Genomic DNA, 18,486 nt, shown 5'->3' on the forward strand with positions numbered 1-18,486 from the left:
AAAGAAAGAAAGAAAGAAAGAAAGAAAGAAAGAAAGAAAGAAAGAAAAGAAAGAAAAAGGAAGAAAGGAAGGAAGGAATTGAGATTTTGAGGCTGAGGTCAGATGGGAAGACTTTGTAATGACATTAAACAGCATATAATTTATCCTATTAACAATAGGGAGTTATTAGTTGTTTAGTCATTTTAGTCTACTGGCAATCTACCAATCCTCACAACTCTATGAGGCAGGTGTTACTATCATTTCCATTTTTACAGATAAGAAAATTGAGGTAGACAGGGACTAAGGGACTTACCCAGAGCCACTCTGCAAGTAAGTGTCTAAGGCTGGATTTGAACTTGTGTCATCCTTAAAAGTCAAGTAGTAGAAAACAGTATGTGAGGAAATGTCTGGTTACATCAACAGTAAGTGCTATAGACTAAAAAATCTATTTGCGGTTTTCATGGCAAAGATTCTGAAATGGTTTTGCCATTTCCTTCTCCAGTTTATTTTGCAGATGAGAAAACTGAGGCAAACATGGTTAAGGTGACAGCTGATAAGTATCAGCAATCAGATTTGAACTCATGAAGGTGAGTCTTTCTGAATTGAATAACCACCTAACTGCCACAGTGAGTTATTAGAGACTTTTAAAAATGAGAGCTATTTCTCAAAGAATTTAGCCTCATTATTATATAAGTACACTTCATATACAGACATATACAGTAAAGAGAAACAGCTAGCTAGCTTAGAGTATAGAGGACCCAAGGTTCAAGTCTAGCCTCTGACATAAAAGCTCAGTTCTAATCTTGTCAGCTCCCCTACTCAATAAACTAGAGTGGCTCCCTATTGTCATCAAGGATGAAATACAAGTGGTATTATTTGGCAATTAAAGCTTCTTTTTTTTTTTTAATAACTTAGCCTATTCCTAACTTTCCAGCCTTATTACTATCCTTCACACCTATTATGGTCTAACCAAATTAGCCTTCTTAGTATTCCTCTCAGATGGCACCCATTTCTCCTTATCTCTGCCTTCTAGACTCCATTGTTTCTTTTAAAGCTCAGTTCAGACCCTACCTTCTATATGAAACTTTTCCTAATCTTACAAAATTATCTCATTTATTTTTTATACATCTGTATGTGTAGGGTTGTTTTTATTAGACTTGCAACAGTGCAAAGAGAATCAGACTGTTAATAATAATAAATTAAAATAAGCATTTATACAGTTTTGAGGTTTTGCAAATTACTTTACAAATTTGATCTTGTTTGATCCTCAGAATAACCCTGGGAAGCAAGTGCTACTGTTATCCACATTTCATAGATGAAAATACTGAGAAAGACAGAGGTTAAGTGACTTGATTAGGGTTACAAATCTCTTGTCTGGGGCTGGATTTAAACTCAGGTCTTAGGGGCAGCCAGGTAGCACAGCAAGTAAGAGCACCGGCTCCAGTGTTGAGAAGACCTGGAGATGGAATCCCGGGCTCAGACACTCAGCACCACACCCAGAAACAACTGGCCGTGTAACCTTGAGCAAGTTACTTAACCCCGATTGCTTTAAAAAAAAAAAAAAACTCAGGTCTTCCTGAGTCCTGGGCTTTATCCACTGTGCCACCAAGCTGTTACAGGCCAATGGTTTAAATCTTGCCTGGGTTTCAGTTTCCTCATCTGCAAAAAGTTGGAGTTGGACCAGATGGTCTCTAAGGGCCCTTCTAGTTGTAGATCTACAGTCCTATAGATTGTAAATTTGATGACAGAAATTATTTCACTTTTATCTGTTTCCCCAATGCCTACCAAGTGCCTGGCACATAAAAAGCATTAATTAATGCTAGTTAATTGATCCAGTGTTTGACTGTGTAATCCTAGGCAAGTCATTTAATTTCTAAATGCCCCAAGGCAACTGTGTAGATTATGTGTTGCAGAACAGTTGACTTTCATGTATAAAAGGAGTTTCTTTACCCAGAATTATCTTAATGAAATCCTAGATCCATCTTTGTCCACCTCCTCTGACCCTCCTTCTAACAGGAAGAAATACAGAAATAGGAAAATTATATTATTTTCTCAACAAATACTCATTGAACATCTACTTGTATGGACATCAATATCCTAGAAGCTGCAAGAGGTAGCAAGTGTAAGAATTTTCATTAATAACGGTACTTGAAGGCTTTATAAAGCTCTTTCCTCACAACAATCTTGTGAGGAAAACAGAGTACATAGGATTAACGCTATTTTATAGGCTGAGGAAGCAGAGGTCTAAAGAGATCATGACCTGCTCAGTCACAGGACTAATAAGTATCAGAGTTGGGGCTCAAATCAAAGTCTTTTGACTTCAAATTTCAAGCATCTTCTACTAAACCACATTGAGGAAGGCTGCCCGTGTCTTTTGTTGTTGTTGAATCATTTCAGTCATGTCCAACTCTCTATGACCCCATTTGGGTTTTTCCTGGCAAAGGTACTGCAGTGTTTTGCTATTTCCTTCTTCAGCTCATTTTTCATTTGAGGAAACTGAGGCAAACAGTGGTAAGTGACTTGCCCAAAGTCACATAGCTAGCAAGTTTCTGAAGCCAGATTTGAATGTCTTCCTGACTCCAGAACTGGTGCTCTATCCACTCTGTCACCCTAGCTGCCCCTGCCCATGTCTAGAGAGAGCCTGTAGTCAAGTTAAAAAGATATGGCTGGGGGCGGCTAGGTGGCGCATTGAATAGAACACCAGCCTTGGAGTGAGGAGGGCCTGAGTTCAAATCTGACCTCAGACACTTAACACAAAAAAACTAGCTGTGTGACCCTGGAAAAGTCACTTAGCCCCAATTGCCCTCCAAAAAGCAAAACAAACAAAAAAAGATATGGCTTAGGACCATATGTTAATGATGATGATGATTTTGACAATTAACAGCTAGCATCTTCATGGTGCTTTAAAGTGTGCAAAGAGTTTTATAAGTACTCTATGAAGCTGATGTTATTATTATTCCCATTTTACAGATGAGGAAACTGAGGCAGACAGGAACTAAGGGACTTCTCCAGAGTCACTCAGTAAGTGTCTAAGGCCAAATTTGAACTTATGTCATCCTTAAAAGTCAAGTAAGAGAAAAGGGTATGTGAGGAAATGTCTGCTGACATCAAGCTGTAAGTGCTATGGACTAAAAAGAAAAGTCTGGGGTGAAATGATACAGCAGGGGACAGTGCTGAGTCGTGTGTCTAGGAAATAGAGATTCTAATCTCAGCTCTGCGATAACAACAGTATAGTATTGAAAGAAAGATAGCCTCCCTCATTTTACTGATGAACAAACAGGTTCAGAAAGGGAACGTGACTTACAAGTAGTTAAATTTAATCACCAGGATTTGATCCCTGGTGTTCTGACATCCAATCCTGTGCTCTTTCTACATTAGCTATATGATTTTGGGTAAGTCATTTAACCTCCTAAATGTCTTAATCTCCTGAGGTCTTAGTGTCTTGATAAATAAAATAAGAAGATTGGCCTAAGGGGATCTGTTCTGTGAAGTTTGGATTCAGTCAAAGGGCCACACTTGAGGACCTAGAGGACCACATGTAGCCTTGAGGTTGCAGGTTCCCCACCCCAGATGAACTCTAAGGCATCATCCAAGCTCAGATTTTCTATTATAAGTCTTTAGGGAAGAGGTGGAATTCTAGCTGCGTAGACTTTGAATATGCATGTGAGTGGTAAGGATCTTCCAAAAGGGAGGACCAATATAATAAAAAGTCCAGACGCAAGAATAAATATAGTAGTCAGTCAATTAACATTTATTAATTCCCTACTATGTTCCCAGCACTATGCTAAGTTCTCAGATTACAAAGAAAAACAAAAGATAAGTCAGTCCCTGCTCTCAAGGAGCTCACAATCAAATTGGGGAGACAATATGCAAAAAATATGTATAAACAAGCTATTTTTAGGAGAAATTGGAAATAATCAACAAAAAGAAGGCACTAGAGTGGAGGAGGATTGGGAAAGGTTTCCTGTAGAAGGTAGGATCTTGGCTAGGACTTGCAGGAAGCCAGAGATGAGGAGAGAGAACAACTGGTGAAAATGTCCAGTCAGGAGGTGAATAGTCTTCTTTGAGGAATAGCAAGGAACCCACTGTCACTAGCTCATGGAATACATGGAGAAGTATAAGGAATAAGACGGCTGGAAGGGAGGAGAGGGGAAGTCAAGTAGGGCTTTGAACACCAAACGGGTTACTACACTGGGGAAATGGAAGGCGGGAGGGGTGACACAGAAGTTGTACTTTAGGAAGATCATCTTAATGCATCTTGGGGTGAGGAGTGAGCTCATCATCTTGGCTGGAGTACGTGGTTCTTGCTGGCGATAAGTCACAGATGTAGTTGGGAAGAGAAGTAGGTTATGGAGGGCCTTGAACATGACCCTTTAGGGCTGTAGGCAACAAGATGGAACTGAAGATTTTTGCTTAGTAAAGTGATCTAATACAAGAGACATCTAGGAAAGATCAATCTGAAATCTGGTGGCATGTACAGAACAGACTAAGGAAAAGGGGACTGACTGCACACTGGTGATAGGACTTTCTCGTCAGGTCACTGGAATAACCAAGGAGTCAGGTGATAGATTCCCTTCATTTGTTCTGTAAATTTATTTTTTTCTAAACAAAAGCAACAACCAGGACAAAAGATCAAGCCAGGCAGAGAAAAGCTATGTCCAAAAATTCAATATTCTTACTGAAGGTAAAATGCAAAATTGGCCTTGTGAAGCCTGAAATTGAGATTTAGGGATAAGTATTAGCACATGCAACTTCTTAGAAATTGCTTTCATCTGGAAATATTCACTTGACAAGCTTCCTAGTCACCATCTGGAGAGGTAGAATATACCATTATAGACCATATTTTTAAAGATTATCTATAAGCATAGCCATAATTTCATTAATGTATTAATATTGTTCATATATACAGCATCTGATATAATGAAGTTTCTTCAGGTTATTTCAAGGGTATTAAAATTTAGAAGATAAAAACAATTGTTCAATTAAGAAACTTCTCTGACTTATGCAGAACTAATTTTATAATGATTTTATATCCCTCTGTATAGATACCATACATACATATATAAATATCATGACATTTGGCTTCTAGAGTAAGATCTGGAACTCATTTATTTCATGCTACTTAATAAAACTTAATTCTTTAGCTTCCCAATGTATTTTGTAGGTTTATAGGTAACATGATGACAGAGAAATAGATACACAGATGATTACATAGATAGGAAAGGAGGAAAGAAGGTGAGTGACGTCATTAATCTGACAGAGAAGAATAATTTAAGAGGGACAACATGACAGATTCTTCATTTGACCACCCACTTCAGCAATTCAAAAACCATCCTAAGAATTATATTATGAAGTCCCATATATCACAAAAGTCATGATGATGCTGCTTACGTGGTTTGTAGAATATTGAAGATTTATGTTTTGGAAAGAAAACCGAAATGAGAAGAAAGATTAACCAGTCACATACTAAGAGTGAGGAAGAACAGTTAATTTGTTGTTGCTGTTTAGTCATTTTAGTCGTGTCCAGGCCTCATGACCCTTCTTGGGGCTTGGTAAAGATGCTGGAGCGATTTGTTATTTCCTTCTCCAGCTCATTTTACAGATGAAGAAACCTAGGCAAATGAGGTTAAGTGACTTGCCCAGGGTCACACAGCTAGTAAATGTCTGAGGCCAGATTTGCACTCAGGAAGATGACTATTCTTGACTCCAGGCCTGGGATTCTATCCACTTAGGCACCTAGTTGTCCCAACAAGTAAGCAGCATGAATGAACAGAGCATTTATTAATTGCTTACTGTATGTAAAGCACTATGCCAAGCCTAAAGATATAAACAATAAAGTAGAACAGTCCCTGCACTCAGAGAACCCATGTTCTAAATAGGAGATAAATATATGGAAAATCTCAGTTGTGAGTCAGATGGAAATTACAAGTGATTGTCCTTACAGCTTATCAGCAAACCAGATGTTAATGCCTCTTCTATAACGTCATTGTTTCACTGGTAAAATCATCTAAGTTTCTGATGTTAAACCATTTGATAATAACCCAAATTATTTTAAAAAGAACTTTCTTTTCTCGGTCTTCAACACACGTGGCTGCAGACCCTGCAAGAGCATTTGTCAGGCTGCATCTCCCAATGGGTTGTTTCACGGGATGATGGCTGCCGACACCGAGATGGAAGAACTGCTATTCCAAAAGCATCCTGGTCTGTCTCAATCACAGTCTAAGGGGAGATGGTGGTCAAGGTGGCAATAGTAGAAATGGTGGTTTGTCTTGCCTGGCACATGCTCCCTCCTATCTCTCCCACCCAGTGCCTTGCTTCTGCTAGGATGCCTTGACTGCCTTATGAGGATCCACTGGTATCCCTACAATTTCAAAAGAACTTGAGAAAATTCTGAGGCACATTGGTTGGATTCTTCACGGCAGATTTATGACAGGACATAGATGAGAGTTACACGGAATAAGACAACATGGATGGGTAGGGATCAGCATCATTGAAGAGTGTGCCAACACTGATGAGAAACCCTGCCATTTCCAGATCTTACTGCCTCTGCTCCCGCCATCCTCCTCCACATTCTCTAAGTTAACCACCTGGATTCTGTCCCTGTGTCCCTAGAGTCTGAAAGTTTTCACTCTGTCTTACCTAGAACCAGGCCTCCATGTCATTTCCCAATCATTTCCAAACCATACACCTCCAGAGTCAGTGGTATCATGTACCACTCCTTCCAGACTCATTAATCTAAATAATGTATCTAAAGGAACATAAAGGGGTTATTCCATTTTTTTCATGATTATTTTATTCACTTGGCTTATAAATCAAAGGGATTTCTTTTTTTAATTATGAAAATAAGTAAAAGGAGATGTTTCAGAAAACCTAAGACTTTTCTGAGTACAGTAAATTTATCTGCGATTACTTGGGCAAATGTGTGGGTTACTGCTATTGAAATGTAATCACAGACATTTGCATAAATAACTTGTTGCATAATATTGATATCTGGATCCCTACCAGCACTTCATTCCTAGAGTGTAGTGCTTTAACTTGACCAGTAAAAAAAAAACTACACACAACAAAACTACCTTCACTTTCTCCTTGTATATGTGTATATTCCAAAAAAGTAATTTTACTTTCATTGTCTTAAAAAACACATAGTGTAGCTATAATGACTGACTGCATACACCAAAACAAAAAACCTTATTTCTACTTTATGGTTATTTGTATATCCCAGGTAGCAAAATCAAAGCTTATTCATTTAATAATTATGATAAAAATCACATTTTTAATCATTCATGAAGTCCATTTTGGAGATGTCACACAAATGCTACATCACTAAGGATTTTATTCAATATACTCAAAAGCCACGGGCCATCTGTTGCCTAGTGAGGCTCCAGGTGGTCTTCTTGTTTTCCCTGTAGCTCTAGTAATTTCTACCACCATCAAGGAGGAAACAAAAACCCATTCCCCAATATATTATAATTTCATGTATAATGATAAATAACTTGTTTTTAAATTCCTGAATAAACAAGACTACAGAATCTATGTGGATATCAGTAACGAATTCTAAAATTTCTCTTTTGCTGTCTTTCAAGCTTTTCAAATTCACCTCTCTCCAACTGCTCCTATTTACTTCATAATCATATTCTGCTTTTCACTCGCTTTCAAGGACTTTTACAATAAAGTTATTTTCATTTAAAGCTATTGTTTCCTGATCTTTCTCATCTACCTCTAATCAGTTACTAATTGTATAAACTATCAGTTGTCTCCTATGTCAGTCCTCCAGCTACCTTAATGACCTGTTTTAGTTTGGTTGTAATTGTTTTTTCCCTTTGCTTTTAGCTGAGACCCCAGTGGCAGTCAAATAGTCAATCAATAAAACCTAAAAGCCTAAGGTACTGTGCTAAATGCTAGGGATACAAAGAAAGATAAAAGACAGTCAGTTCGTGTTCTCAAGGAGCTCACAGTCTCATGGAAGCCCAGAGCCTCAGAACTGGAAAGGCCTTCGGGTCCAGCCCTACTTGCTGCAGTAAGTGGGCATTCACCTAGCGGCCACTTCAACACAAGTAAACTGACTCTTACCCAGACAACTCATTCTATTTCTGGAGAGCTCTACTTGCTAGAAAGAAATCATTTCTGTATATTAGACATCTATTTGTTGAAAGAATAATAGATTTGAAGTAAGAAAATATGGATGTGAATTCTGTGTCTAACTCGCAACATCATCCAACTGAGACCTGGAAGGGCTGAAAGATTATCAAATTCAACACTCTCATTTTATCAATAAAGTCACTTCAGACCCATCTCAGAGTTATGAGTTACATAATGAGAGAATCTGACCATTTGGTCATGCTGTGTGACCTTGGGCAGCTCGCATGGCTTTTCTAGGTCTGAGTTTCCTTCTTTGTAAAATGTGAAGTTCAACAAGGTGAGTTCTAAGGTTTATTCCAGCTCTTATGTTCTTTTGAAGAACTGAATTAAAATACTACCTGTGACATGCTTTTTTGTTTTCTTGAAATGAGAAATTGATCCTTTAACAAAATTTTTATATTGGGGCATTCAAAAAATGAATAAAGTCATGTGTGTTAGTTTGTACTACATACCACACAAATTCACAGTTTGTTTTGGGCAAAGTTGGTCTTTCTCAGAATTAAAATGTTACAAATGTCATCGGTGACTCAAGTGCCGGTCAAATGCAAAAGAACACTGGGTGTGGCAAGTAGAGAATGTCAGGTCCTGAAAGATGGGGAAAGGCCAGGGTAGAATGAAAATAAAATGCTGGTAACTTGACATTCAGAACTTTTTTTTTTTTTTAGAATTGTTCCCTTCACAGCACTAACGGAGTTCAGATAGGATATCTTTTGAGTCCAGCCCAACATGATGTGCCTTAAATACCAGACCTAAAGTTCTCCTGATTCTCTGAACTTACTCATGTAGACCAGTGGGTTATTTAAAACAAATGTACCAAGGAGTTCCCATAAAACAAAGTTGTGTAAGTGTAGGGAAAAATTAAGATGCCATTAAGACAATTCCAAATACAATGTCACTAAAACAACACATTTTGCCACTGATCAGATATCAGGAGAAAAAAATTTAGAGTATACATTTTGGAAGGGCTCCCAAAAAGACTTTAAATTACATAGTTATCACTGTCAAGATGGGAACTAGAAATGGGGGGTGGGGAGAGATGGGGATTTTAATGAAACCTTCCTACTCCAGAACAACACAATTCAAAACGGATGATCACCATTGATCATTCTTTCAGATTTATGCATTAAATCTTCTTTTATAAAAAAAGATATTCTTCTTGGAAATGATAGATGACATTGTTGTTAATAATGTGCTATTCCCTGAGGGAAGGGGAGCACAAGGTGAGGGGAAGAGTGATTTCCCCAATATTTATTGTTGACATTTTTTTAAGCTTTTTAAATAAAATTCATTTTTAATCATCTAAGAAAAATCAGATTTCTCTGCTTCTCATTTCCTTTATAAACATATTACTATGATGCAAACATTTACCCTCATAGAGATAAACACCCTATGGCACCACTATCATTTGAAGGATTTATATTTCCTGTTTCACAAAACTACCATGTGGTTTCCTTTTTTAAGATGGTTGGGCCTCCTAATCTTAATATCTTTTCTTCCCCCAAAAGATGTAGATATTAAATTTTTGTACAGTGGGTACCAACTGCTGTTTGTGAACAGGAAACTTGTCATGCCACCATCTGGAGTTGGCCCTAGAGGTACACAAAGTGGGCAATAGTTTAAGTTTCTCTATGTACAAAGAAGGAGGTTAAGAGGTGGGGAGAGGGCAAGAGAAAATTGATGAGCAAAAAAAAATTAATAGCAATAAATGCTACTGTTCATTGCACTTAGGTATTTATTGTAAATCAAACCAAATATATTATAATGAAGGCTGAAAACTTTCATTTTTAAAACTGTACTCATTAAAACACAGTAGAAATAAGGGGGGGAGGGTATAGAAGGAGAGTGAATTTTCAGACCTTGCCTAAGACACAGAGATGCATAGTCTAGGCTCTACAATCACCAGACATCTCTAATCAACTTGTCTTCCATTGACCAACACAGCAGCAGCCAAAAGTCAATCCTCAGAGACTTCCTATTTGTCTAGTTATTAGATAGTAATGGATGAAACACTAGACTAATAAGAAAAATAATGTAGATAACATGTGCTCTACATTTTGCACAGTGCTTTAACTTAAATTATATAATTTGATCCTCACCAATAATCCTGTGATCATTATTTTCAGTTACAGATGAGTCTGAGAAAGGTAAATGACCTGCCCAAGTTTGTACACCTGGTATGTATCTGAGGCAGGATTTTCACTCAGGTCTCATCAGTCCCAAATTCTAGGGCCAACACTGTGCTTAACTGGCTGTTTCACTTTAGGCAAGCCACCATTTATCTATGAAGGGGTGGGGAACCTGTGGCCTCAAGGTCACATAAATTCCTTACCCCAGACTATGGCTGGGCTTTTAATCTGTAAAATAAAGATAAAATCACCTATTCTACGTAGCTTATAGGGTTATATTATTATGTTCAGGAGCGATAACAAAGTAAAAATGTTTTGAAATGTATAAAATGCTCTGCAATGAAAAGGTCTACTTTGGCAGCCACGTCCCCAAAAGTGATGATTTTAGAAAATTAAGGTGTCTCAAAGACTTTAGAGGCCAGACGACTTTAGACTTCCTTTATACCCAAGTCACCCTAAGAAAACTCTCCAAAGCTCTTTTTTTTTTGCTAATTTGTCTGGGACCTGGATGCTAAGTGGTTGTCGGTCTTTGCCCCATGGTTCCAGGTGCATATTTGTATCTGGTATAAATAATTTGTAGCCAAGAATTTTCTTTAATGCTACTTATCCAAATATATCTATCAATCACTCTTCCTCCCTCCACTAACCAAGTTTCTTTTTTTTTTTAAGGCAATTGGGGTTAAGTGACTTGCCCAAGGTCACACGGCTAGTTTGTGTGTGTGTGTGTGTGTGTGTGTGTGTGTGTTAAGTGTCCGAGGCTGGATCCGAACTCGGGTCCTCCTGACTCCAGGGCCGGTGTTCTACTCACTGAGCCCCACTAACCAAGTGTGATAGTAATGGCAATTAAAGATTCCCCTGTATTGGCTTGGTTTTCAAATTGATTGTGTTAAAACCCAGAGCTTGTTAATCCCACCTGTGGGATGGGCTTGTTGATGTGAAAAGAAAGTCCTGAACTGGGAGGAGCTGGTGATGTAGATTTGGAGAGACACTAGAGAGAGGCGGAAGATCTTTTTTGGAAGCAGCACCTCGTGGAGAGAGAGAGGCTAAGAGAATTGCTGGTGGCCGCTTTGAATTGCCCTGGACTTTTGAGACCTGCCCCCTGAGCTGCCAAGGACTGAGGAGACATGGCTGTTTTGCTGGTACTTTGTCTGTCTGTTTTGATGTTATTTTGCCAGATTTGTCCACTGGTGAAAGACTGTCCTGTTGAAGAAGTCCTGGAACCTGGCATTTGGTTAAGAAGCCCTGAGACTGTCCTGCAGACAGAGAGTGAATACTGTCCACTGGTGAGGGACAGTGCTGTTGTTGCAGGGGTCTGGAGACTGTCCTGCAGACAGAGTGAATACTGTCCACTGGTGAAGGACAGTGCTGTTGTTGCAGGGGTCTGGGAGCCTTTCTGTTGGTTCAGAAGCCCTGAAGAAGGATTTTCTTGTTGTATGTTTACAGAAATCCTGGGAGAGGGCTTTGCTAATGTGTTCAGGGGTTCTAGGACTGTTCTACAGACAGAGGATAAATTCATGAAGGGACTGGCAATGTATCTTGTGGTTTTGCTAAGCCTTGTCTCCCCAGGAACTAAGTTTGCTGAGAACTTGCCTCTTGTCAAGATGAAGAAAAGACCTCCATTTGGGTATTAAGTGCTGTGTTTAAACTTGATGTAACTCTGGGGTAGATTCAATTGTGATCCAGGGGTGGGGAACTTTTGACCTTATGTTTGGAAATTAATCTCCATTTGAGAAGAGGGGTTTTGTGGTGGACTTAATTAAGGTATAGCCTAGGGGTGGAGAAGTATTTAGAACAGAGACTTTGTAATTGATTGAATGATTGGAAGGTCCTGGGGTGGGGTAGTCCTTGGAGATTATTTAATCACACTTAGTAAATGCTGTATTTTGAATGATGTCATGTTTTGATCTTCTCTGTTCTTGGTTTGTCACTGAATAAAATAGAGAGCACCTATGCTGGTATTTTGAACCTGGGAAGTTGCCTTTCCTTGGCATTACATTACACCAAGTTTCTTAAAAGATGGGATCTACTCCTTAAACTCTTGCATTCTGGATTCTTCTGTTGGCCTTAAAGTTGGCCTAATCCCAATAGCCTTTCCTAATTTCTTCTTATGCTATCAGTGACACTATGATGAACCATTCCCTCCTGGGAACTTTTTCCTTTAGGGTTCCCTGGCACCACATTACCTTGATTTTTTTTTTTTAGACAATCAAGGTTAAGTGACTTACCCAGGGTCACACAGCTAGTATGTGTCTGAGGCTGAATTTGAATTCAGCTTCTCCTGCCTTCAGGGCCAGCCCTCTATCCACTGTGCCACCTCACTCCCCTATGTCACCTTGATTTTTGTCAAATCTCTTTTCCCTCTTTCATTGGCTCCTCTTCCTCCTTCTGTACCACAGATGCAGGCATTCCCAAAGGTTGTTCTTAACCATCTTTCCTAGAACCCTCTCCCTTCTCAGGTGGGGCTCAGCTCCAGAGCATATCTGATTCCCTCAGTGGTTAAATGCTCTCCTTCCTCTGAAACTTCACATTTATTTTTTTATATATAGTCTATTGTCCAGTCATTCAGTTGTGTGACTGTTCACTCTACATGACTCCACGGACTTGTCTTTCTTAGAAAAGATACCAGAGTGGTTTGCCATTTCCTTTTCCAGTGTGTCCCCATTTTACAGATGAGGAACTGAGGTAGACAGAGGTTAAGTGACTTGCCCAGGGTCACATAGTTAGTAAGTATCTGAGGCTGAATTTGAATTCAGATCTTCCTGACTATCTAACCACAGCACTACCCAGCTGCCCCATGTATCATCAACACACTTATTTATGGACTTTCTGTCAAGTGCTGCTTCCCCACAGGGCACCTCTGTGGACAACCCCAGTGATGAGTGTTTCTTATCCCTTAACATCCCAAATCTACTTTGTACATTCAATCATCTTTCCTGTGTGAATAACCCCTAACTCTGTGTTGTCTCACATCATTCTGTGAAGCTCCAGTATTTCATTTTCTTTTGTGAGTGGGGGGGGGGGGTGTTTGCTTTTTTTGGAGGGGGGAAAGCAGGCCAATTGGGGTTAAATGACTTGCCCAAGGTCACACAGCTGGTAAGTGGTAAGAGTCTGAGGCCGGATTTAAACTCAGGTCCTCCTGATTCCAGGGCCAGTGCTCTATTCACTGTGTCACCTAGCCACCCCAGTACTTCATTTTCAATTGCCTGTTGTTCATCATCTTGATATCTTAACACCTCTAAGGAAATATGTCCAAAACTGAACTTGCTATCTCCTCCCATCAAAAGGGCTTCTCAACCTGCCTTTTTGTCTCTGGTAACACCATCACCAAACTCTGATTCGAAATCCCCAACTTTTACCTCTCTACCCATATCCAGTGAGTCACAAAGTTCTGGGAAACGTCTGGTGAATCTCTCCCTTCCAATCTCACAACTCTCATTGCATCTCTCCAGGACTACTGCAACAATCTCTACTGGTCTCTCCAGTATACTGTTTCCATGTTATTCTTCTTAAAACACAGGCCTGATCAGATTATTTTTTTCCACAAAAACATTTAATTCCTTGGCTTAGTATTCAGGGCCCTTCAAACTTAAATTGTATAATTTATTTTGTGGTCCTCTCCTATATGTACCCTATCCTTCAGTCCCATTAGATTACACTCCTTATATTTTCTTATCTCTGTACCTTACTTATGCTATTAATTTTACCCATGACACCCTTCCCCACCTCCTCTAGTCCTTAAAGCCCAGGTTTTCTTCCTTCCACTGACATATGAGGGACAGAGGCAATTGAGTTCATATAAACTCTACCTTTTCATTAGCTAAGATATTTTATCAAAGATAATCAAGGCATCCTAGGCCTATGTTTATCCCCATGCTCCTGGAAAAACATGGCCCCTGCCTTCAAGGAGCTTACCTACTAATTCAGGGGAAAGAAGAAAAGTAAATATCATCTGGGCAGCTAGGTGGCACAGTGGATAAAGTGAATGCCTTCACAAATTCTCTGATGATTTCCACCCACTAAAAGTGATCTCTCCCACCTTCAAAAGGCCAAAGCTACTTTCAAAGCGGAGCAGATGACATTTATTTTCTTGTTGTTCGGTTCTTGACACCTATTTGTGTTGTTTGTTATTGCTATTGTTGTTGTTTTGACAGAGATACTGGAATGGTCTGCTGTTCCTTCTCCTGCTCATTTTACAGATGAGGAAACTGGGGCAAACAGGATTAAGTAACTTGCCCAGGATCACACAAGAAGTGTCTGAGGCTAGATTTGAACTCAGGAAAATGAGTCTTCCTCCCAATTCATAAATGGTCAAAGGATACAAACAGGCAGTTTTCAGATGAAGAAATTAAAGCTATCTATAGTCATATAAAAAAATGCTCTAAATCACTATTGATTAGAGAAATATATATTAAAACAACTCTGAGGTACCACCTCATACCTATCAGATTGGCTAATGTGACAAAAAAGGGAAAACAATAGATGTTGGAAAAGATGTGGGAAAACTGGAACAATAACGTATTGTTGGTGAAGTTGTGAAATGATCCAACCATTCCAGAGAGTAATTTGGAACTATGCCCAAAGGGCTATAAAACTGTGGATATCCTTTGATCCAGCAATACCACTACTAGGTCTGTATCCCAAAGAGATTATAAAAAAGGGGAAAGGACCTGCATGTGTAAAAACATTTATTTGGTCAAGAATTGGAAATTGAGGGGATACCCATCAATTGGGGAATGACTGAACAAGCTGTGGTATATTATTGTAATGGAATATTACTGTGCTATAAGAAATGATGAGGGGGCGGCTAGATGGCACAGTGAATAGAGGATTGGCCCTGGAGTCAGGAGGATCTGAGTTTAAATCCTGCCTCAGATATTTAACACAAAACTAGCAGTGTGACCTTGGGCAAGTCACTTAACCCCAATTGCCCTGCCTTCCCCCCTCCAAAAAAAAAAGGCAAAAAAAGAAAAGAACAGAAAAGAAAAGAAATGAAGAGGATTTCAGAAAAACCTGGAAAGACTTACATGAACTGATACAGACTGAAGTGAGCAGAACCAAGAGAACATTATACACAGTAACAGTAATACTGTAGGATGATCAACAATACAGTGATCTAAGACAATTCCGAAAGACTCATGATGGAAAATGCTATCCACATCCAGAGAATGAACTATGGAATCTGGATGCAGATTGAAGCATACTATTTTCACTTTTTTTTCATTTTCATGGTTCTTCCTTGTTCTGATTCTTCTTTCACCACATGATTAATGTGGAAATGATTACTATAATTGTACATGTATTGTCTGTACAGATTGCTTTCCAAAGTCTTGGGAGGGGGGGAAGGAGAAAAAATATGGAACTCAAAATCTTATCAAAGTGACTGTTGAAAACTATCTTTACAATTAATTGGAAAAAATAAAATACTATGGGGGGGGGGGGAGCAGAAAGAAAATTAGTCTTCCAGCAGCACTTTATCCACTGTGCCACCTAGCTGCCCAGATGATATTTACTTTTCTTTTATCACTTGAATTAGTAGAATGTAAGCTCCTTGAAGGCAGGGGCCATGTTTTTCCAAGAGTACAGGGATATACATAGGACTAGAATGCCTTGATTGTCTTTGATAAAATATTTTAGTTAATGAAAAGGCAGAGTTTATATGAACTCAAATGCTTGTGTCCCTCATATGTCAGTGGAAGGAAGAAAACAAGCTACGTGATAAATGTTTTACAAATATTATCTCAGTTGATCCTTACAACCTTATGAGGTAGGTGTCATTATTGTCCCCATTTTATAGTTGAAGAAACTGAGGCAGACAGAGGTTAAGTGACGTGCTCAAGGCCATACAGTTAATAAGTGTCTGAGGTTGAGTCTGAACTCAAGTTTTCTTGAGTCCCATGAGGGCAGTGGATAGAGCACTGGACCTGGAGTCAGGAGGGACCTGAGTTAAAATCCAGCCTGAGACACTTGTACCAGCTGTGTGACCCTGGGCAAGTCACTTGACCCCGTATGACTCGGTTTCCTCAATTGTTTGCCTCAGTTCCTCATTTGTAAAAATGAGTTGGAGAAGGAAATGGCAAACCAATCCAGTGTCTTTGCCAAGAAAACTCCAAATGGGGGCATGTAAGAATCAGACACAACCAAAACAACTCCACAACTTCTTGAGTCCACGCCTAGTATCAGGGTCCTGGAGATAGTGAAAAGATACACATTACAAGCAGTGTATACATAATCCATTTCAATCTCTAGAAGACTGCTTAATGAAGTTTACTAGAGTATATAGTCTTTTAACAAAATAAAACATTCTGGAAGAGACTTTGGAATGCAAACAAACTGTGACAAATGGTTATTCTATGTGAAGGAAAAATATTTCTTATTTAATTTTACACAATGATGCAACATACAAAAAAAAAGATGTACTGGAGAAAAATTTTTTTTTAAAGTTAGATGGGTAAATTTGATAAATTTTTTGTGGCTTATTATCTGTAACAAGTCATTTCAGCTATATTTACAAAGGTAGGGAAAAGATCTGTAGTCATGCCCACACAGGAAAAATAACAATTTGCTCAACAATTCTTGCTACCTTTACCAGTCATCAAAGACCCATAACATAGCCCATTTAGAAACACATTTTCTAAAACTGTGATACACATAAAATTATTTAATCGGAAAAGGATATATTATACTATCATAAATTGTAAGTCTTTGCTATCCATTAAGATTAAATATCCTAAGAAACTAAAATATGTAGATATTTAAAAGAGGGAGACAAGGATATTTTCAAGTAAGTTGCCAGGCACTAACAATGGCACTTTAAAAAAATAACATTATATTTCATGCTTTATGGAAAAAAAATTTTAATTAGCAAATTGCCTAAAGGTGTAAAAAAGAAATCTACTCCATCAGACAACATATGCATCATACATGGAACCCAGAACAAGGGTTCTGTATAATGAAATACTTTAAATAAAATGTAATTTTCTCTCAGTTGAATGTCTAGTCATGTGCCTTATCACATGCTTAGGCTTATAATGGAATTAATTCCTTTTATCTTAAATCCAAATTAAGAAAAATATTCTGACACTGGAATAAGATCAATTCTGCATAGTGTTTTCAAAGGCTTCTAAATCAGATACATCCTAAAATGGTTTCTTTAATCTTTTTCTACAGTCACTGTCTAATAGCCTCCCAGTAATGCTGAATTTCAAAATCTACTTCTCTTATAAATTTAATCAACTCAAGAATTAAACACCAATGATGATATATTGCTACGTTTAAATGAAATCCTCTGGGGAAGAGATGAGAAAGAAAGGTTAAAGAGTTCTATCCTTTAAAGTAGTAGAGTTCAGCTATCTATAAATCATTCTCTCTGTTTATTAAGTTAATTAGGCCCATCAGCACACTTAACTTTCAGGCTCAACAACTGTCTGGCAAGCATGTTTTCCACTTTTTGTAAAAAAACATAAGGGAAGGTCTTCAAAGGCGGTACAAATTGTATCTATCTGATTTTCAAAAGTGATTTATGCATCTGATTTCTTTGCTGCTTTGAAAATAGACTCAGCTCTTCCTTCTGTTATTCTATTAAGAGAAGGCTTTTCAATTTGAAAAGTAGACTATGATTCAAACTGCAGGCTCCTATAGCATGTCAGCATTTGCATTAAATACTGATGAAGTTGGATGTTAACCAAATCGAGGGGAGCCCCAAAGCTGCAGACACTGCAGTGAGAGATGGAGTTATTACACGCGCTCGGAGAGAGACTTCACTGTTCTCCTTACATTAAAAATGACAGCTAAGGTAAAGTCATTGAGTCCTCTCAATTTGAATCCTTGCCCTTTGTCAATTTCCCCTACATTCCTAAAGTTACAAGAAAACTGCTGCTTCTTCGTTTTTATTTCTTCCTATGCCACCTTCCATCCAAGTGTTGGATTTGTATGCAAATCTATTTCCCCCCTAAAGAGATCAGTTCCTAACGCTAACTTCTGCCCCTCAGTGCTGAGAACTGAGGGAGATATGCAGACCAGTGACCTGGAAAAAACTGCTTTTCCTCTTGGCTCCCTTCACGCAAAAGACACGGGTCCATTGCAGTCCCAGCTTGACGGAAACCCGCAGAATCAACTCCAGTGCAGACCTGACATGAGACACAACATCAGCCACACACACACACACACACACACACACTCTCTCTCTCTCTCTCTCTCTCTCTCTCTCTCTCTCTCTCTCTCTCTCTCTCTCTCTCTCTCTCTC

The 18,486-nt window shown here is 38.7% G+C and overlaps 1 protein-coding gene across 8 annotated transcripts in view; it reads right to left on the reverse strand.

Annotated features, from left to right (window-relative positions):
• PAG1 (phosphoprotein membrane anchor with glycosphingolipid microdomains 1) overlaps positions 1 to 18,486 on the reverse strand; it is a 238,446-nt gene that overhangs the window by 218,840 nt on the left and 1,120 nt on the right. The window lies entirely within an intron of this gene.

This window comes from Petaurus breviceps, unplaced genomic scaffold, assembly GCF_028583685.1.
Source record: "Petaurus breviceps papuanus isolate PSGF00001 unplaced genomic scaffold, PetGlider_PUasm1.0 38, whole genome shotgun sequence".
NCBI lineage: Eukaryota > Metazoa > Chordata > Mammalia > Diprotodontia > Petauridae > Petaurus > Petaurus breviceps.